Source organism: Theobroma cacao, chromosome 5, assembly GCF_053813885.1.
Source record: "Theobroma cacao isolate CCN51 chromosome 5, ASM5381388v1, whole genome shotgun sequence".
Taxonomy (NCBI): Eukaryota; Viridiplantae; Streptophyta; class Magnoliopsida; order Malvales; family Malvaceae; genus Theobroma; species Theobroma cacao.
This window is the reverse complement of record NC_142643.1, coordinates 33,949,195-33,955,194: the sequence shown is the minus strand read 5'-3', so window position 1 is coordinate 33,955,194 and position 6,000 is coordinate 33,949,195. Positions and strand designations below refer to the sequence as shown.

Below are 6,000 nucleotides of genomic sequence, written 5' to 3'. Positions count from 1 at the left end.
GTCTTATAGACGTTGTGACGGTATATTTATATGATTCATTAGACTTCAATATTTATAAAATTTCCAAGGGATTCAAAATGCCTAAAGCATACACTCCTTGCAATTCTCAATAAAGTTGCAAAAATCTTTATGCTAGTTAAAGCAATCCAATCACATGTGGTATCAACGCTTAAGCGAGTATTTAATTAAAGAAGGGTACAAAAATGATCTTGTCTGCCCATGCATGTGTATTAAGAAATCATACACCAGATTTGTTATGATAATAGTTTATGTTGACGATATGAATTTGATTGGAACATCAGAAGAGTTATCTAAAATTGCTAAATATTTGAAAAGAGAGTTTGAAGTTAAAGATTTGGGTAAAACCAAACTTTGTCTTAGTCTAAAACTTAAGCACAAAACAAATGGAATACTTGTCCATCAGTCAACATATATTGAGAGATGGCTTATATGTTTTAACATGGACAAAACTCACCCATTGAGCACCCCTATGGTTGTAAGGTCTCTTAATCCCCAAAAGGACCTATTTCATCCTAAGAAACCTAATAAGGAGATATTTGATCCTAAAGTACCACAACTCAATGCAATTAGGGCTTTAATGTACTTGACACAACGTACGAGATCAGATATCGCTTTTGCAATAAATTTATTAGCATGTTGTAGTTTTGAGCCAACTTAGAGACACTTGAATGGAATAAAACATATCTTCCATTATCTCTGAAGAACCATAGATTTTGGATTATATTATTCCAAGGATTCCACTAACTCTGGTTTAATTGGATACGCTGATGTGGGATGTAAATCTGATCCGCACAAAGCTCGCTCTCAAACCGGTTATTTATTTTGTTATAACAGCACCGTCATTTCTTAGTGCTTTATTAAGCAAATGCTAGTAGCTACATCCTTCAACCACTCCGAGATTATCGCTTTACATGAAGCTGGAATAGAGTGTGTTTAGTTGAGATCTGTTAAAATACATATTAATAATTCTTATTGTTTAACACCAGTTACAAATTCTCCCACTATAATTCATGAAGATAATGTTGCTTGTGTTGCACAAGTCAAGGGAGGATATATTAAATGTGACAGAACCAAGCATATCTTGCCAAAATTTTTCTACACTCGTGAACTCTAGGAAAGTCAACAAGTTGACGTTAAGCATATTTGCACCACTAATAATCTTGCAGATCTGTTTACCAAATCATTGCCAACGTTAACAATTGAAAAATTAGTATATGGAATTGGAATGTGACAAGTTAACAAGATGCAAGATTGATTTACCCTTGGAGTGGCAAAATATTAAATTCTCCAAAAATGGTAGACCCTAAAAGTGGCAATATGGCTCAACTAAAAGGGAGTAATTATGGACTATGCACTATATTCTCTTTTCTTTCTGATCAATTTTTGTCCCACTAAGTTTTTTCAGCTTAAGGCTTTTAACAAAGTAGTCCAGAAATGGCAATATGGTTCAATTGAGGGGAAGTAATTATGAAATATGCACTATACTCTTTTTTCTTTCTGATTGATTTTTGTTCCACTAGGTTTTTCTGGCTTAAGGTTTTTAATGAGGCAGTACAATTGACATTCAATAGGGAGTGTTATGAATTTATGTGAATATCCATTGTATTTCATAAGATCCAATATATCTCCTCATATCCAATGTACATATTTATGTTGGTACATCATTATCTCCTAGTTTCATTCAGTGTATATACATTCCTATCTATTAAGTTTATCCCCTCTATTTATGAAAATTCATTTTCCCTCCATCTTTGTGTGCCTATAAATAAAGGCATTATAATTGATGATAGATATATTGGAACAAGAAATGAAATAGAAGATCTTTTTACATTCCTAGTACTTCTCTATAATGTTCTCTTTTAAGTCATATTTCACAACAATACAATGAATTTTGGTTTTATATAATTGAAAAAATATGTATAATATTAGATAATCGGTCAAAAGGTAATAATAAATTATAGGCTAAATACGTAAATAAGCCTTTAAGCTATATCAAGAAAGTCAATTTCACCCTTACCCTTTTATTGTGTTCAAATAAGCCCTTAAACTTTTATTTTATGTCGAATAAGCCCCTCACACTAACTGTTGACTAACTTCTATCAATCAATGGTACAATTAACAATTTTTGGTGCCATGGTATTTTGCACGTGACATGTTGACATGTTACTTTGATGACATCAATGTTACGCGACAGATGACGTGGCATTAAAAATTGCCTACTAAGAATTGAATTTTTTTGTTTTTACCCATCCAAATGTCAAAAAATTATTTGTTAGGGATTTGAAACAAAAAATTAAAAAAAAAAACTAATTGCTTCAAACTGATTATCATCATTTCTTACATGATTACTATATTCTTAATTGAAGCCATCCTTCCTAACAAAAAAAAAAACCTTCACTTTCTTCAACATTCCCTAAACCCAAGTACCTTATAGTCAAAATATCCTCTCCATGTCTACAATTTCTATTCCTCTTCTAAAAATTGTTCTTTGGGTAATCTTTAATTTTCAAAATCTGTGAAAAATGTGCAGAGAGAATCTATTATTGTTAGTAAATAAAATTTAACACCGTCAGATTTTCTTTATAGATTCTAGGGAAAAAAAGAGTATCAAATTTACCTTATTGATTATAGGGAAAAGAAGATAAGGATTTGACTTTCTTTTTTTACGGATCAACATTGTGTGTCTTTGGTAGTTTTAGTATTATAAACGTTGTGTGTCCTACCTTTACTCTTCTTCTTCTCAAAATCATATATGTGTATTCTTGGATTTCTCTACACCAACTTTCATCTGAGCAACAATGGCTTCAATCAAATTAGAATTGTTGGATTAGTTTTTTTTTTTAGGATGGAAGGTAATCAGTTAAGAAACAATGAGAATCAATTCGAAACAATTAGTTTTTTTTTAAAATATTTTGTTTCAAATCCTTAACCAATAATTTTTAGACATTTAGAAAGGAAAAAACCCTATTCCAAATTAGCAATTTTATACCATATCATTTTCCATGTGGTATTGATGTCATTAAGATGACACGTCAACGTACCACGTGGCAGATGATGTGGTATCAAAAATTGCTAACTACACCTTGATTAACAGAAGTTAGTCAACAATTAGTGAGAAGGGCTTATTTGACTCAAAATAAAAATTTAGAAGCTTATTTGAATGCAATAAAAGGATAAGGGCTAAATTGACTTTCTTGATATAGTTCGAGGGCTTATTTGGATATTTAGCCAAATTAATTTATTGATAAAACATTTAAAATATTTTTCTAATTAATTTGTTTAATTACCATTTTAGTATTTTATAAATAGATGATTAGGTGTCCGTAGATTTTTGTTGAAAACTTAAGTGTGCATATGTAAATATTTGATATAGAAAATTTGTCAATTTAGTAAAGAATTGGAATTGACAAAATGATATATTCTCATTTTTCACGTGAAAATATGAAAAACATTAAAATAATTCGTGGATAATAAGTGGTTAATCGAATCTTTATTCTATCCAAAATTACACAAATCATTGGTTTTCCAAAAAAGAGAGATGCTAGGTTCAATGTCTTTTCAATCTCCGTTCTCTATAAAATGAATTACCTTGTTTTCAAGCTTGCTAGGTTTCACGAACAAGAAGTTTAAATATTGGTAGTTCACTAGAAAATGAGAAATGCAATAAGAGGTAGCTCAATTCTTGCCCTAGCGATGCTACTTTTGATGCTTCAATATGAGGCCATTCATTCAGCGCCAACAACCTATATGGTTAGAGATGATAATGGTTAGGAACCATCAGTTTAGCTTGGAAGGTTGGACTAGAGGGAAGAATTTCCTTACCAGTGATATTCTAGGTATATACATCATTGATTATCAATTGATTTTATATTAATCACGTAACATGAAAAGCTAATTCTCTGGCAACAGTCGTTTCAATTTTTTTATTAATATTCTATACTCTATTTTAATATTCAAACAGTTTAAAGCTTGTTTAATAAATTTTATCATGTATATAACAAGGATTGTTCATTGATAACTTATGTTTGTCTTAATTTATTGTAGAATTCATATATGATGAACAATTGTTCAATGTGGTAGTTGTGGATAAAAATGGACATGACACATGCACAGTTAACGACGGAGCCATGGAGTTTGATTCAGGAGATGATAAAATCCCTCTGGCCTTTGGAGCTAATTATTTTATCTGTAGTACTCAACCTGATTTGTGTGCTGCCATAATTAAGATGGCCATCAATGCCACAACACCACCACCGTCATCAAAATAAATTCTACATAGCTTTGATTCAAGAACTTATGTTGAATTAAGCTATTTAATAAAAATTTAATTTATATGTTATTTATTGCTTAGATTTGTCTGAGAAAAAAAAATCAATAAAAGAAAAATGTTAAATGTTGTGTTCACATTTTCAGAGTTAAATTTGTTTTCTCTTATTTTTAATTGAGACTATGATTGTTTGTTATTCCATGGTTGTTGTGATAGGATAAGAAACTAAAATTTTGAAAGTCAATTTTATTAACTCAGATTTAAAGTTAGCTAAATATCTATGCTTTCTAGATAAATTGTCCACCTAATTTTTTTCCCTTACTTCTTTTTCCTTGGGTTACTTTTGTGTATGTTTGGTTTCCAACTGGATTGCTTTTGTTTTTTTTTTTTTTGGAATTGGGGGAAGGGAGACTCAAACCTTGCGCTTTAAATAGAGAGACCATACACCAACCAATGAGCTATATGCTTAAGTGTAATTGGATTGCTTTTAATGTAAGACAATTTTAAAAATCCTCTTGTTTTCTCTTATTAAGTTTTTGTATTTTATTATTTTAAGATTAAACATGTTATGACTCAAAAGAAATTTAATCATGATTCCAAGATAACAGAAACAAACATTTTTTTATTGGTAATAACTTGATCCCTTCTGTTACATTAGAGGTTCTAATTAATTTCTTAATTAAAATACATGTGAAATTTGATTTTTTTTTATTTGATCAATCATTTGTTTAATTACCTAGTGAGAAAAAGAGACTATTTTCTAGAGAATGTTAATACACAACAGGATTTGTATCATCTAATCATCTAAGAATTCAGTTTCTTATTATTCTTTAAATATATATAGGATTCAATTTGTCCCAATTCAACAATTTTTACATCAATGAAGAGATTAATTGAACTTAAGAACATTAAAAATAACACGAACTACATTTCGCATGTTTAATTTTATTTTTCTTTATTTTCCACCAAGTTTAATATCTCATTTTATTGTTTAAATGAGGTAACTCGATACTAATTTATAATTTTTTTACTATTAATCTCATCCAAATAAAATACAAGAGGTGTATTTGAGAAAATGTCATACTACAAAGGGGGCACCCGAGCATTTGGCTCATTGATTGGTGCATTATTCCCTACCTAAAGAGTAAGGTTCGAATCTCCCCTCTCTTAATTATAAAAAAAAAAAAAAAAGTAGATGAAGTTTATCATTTTCGTATTACTTTCTACTACCAAAACCTACAATATCTATTTGGGCCATACACTGTTTCAAAATTTTAGACTATTTGGACCACTAGTCGACTAACCAAGCCAATATAAGTTTGAAATTGATGTCACCAAAACTAGTTTTTTCTTTTCTGGGTATAATGCCCTCCCTTTTCCATAGAAAATTACAAACTATTCACTCAAAAAAAAAATCACAGCATTATACTATCAATTAATTATTCTTGCTATTTTAGTAATATCACCTATTTTTTGTTTTTTATACTACAAAATATTACCTGTTTATATTATAAATTTATTTCTAAAAATGGTCTCATACATTGCTCGAGGTCAAAATTAATTGGTTAAATATGCAAATAAGCTCTCAAACTATACCAAGAAAGTTAATTTAGCCCCTATCTTTTTATTGCATTTTAATAAGCTCTTAAACTTTTATTTTGGGTCAAATAAGTCCCTCACATTAACCGCTAAAATGGTACAATTGGTAATTT

The 6,000-nt window shown here is 29.6% G+C and overlaps 1 pseudogene; it reads left to right on the top strand.

Moving 5' to 3' along the window:
* Nucleotides 1-3,672: 3,672 nt before the first annotated feature.
* LOC18598899 (early nodulin-like protein 22 pseudogene) lies at nt 3,673-4,289 on the top strand (annotated as a pseudogene).
* The last annotated feature ends 1,711 nt before the right edge of the window (nt 4,290-6,000 follow it).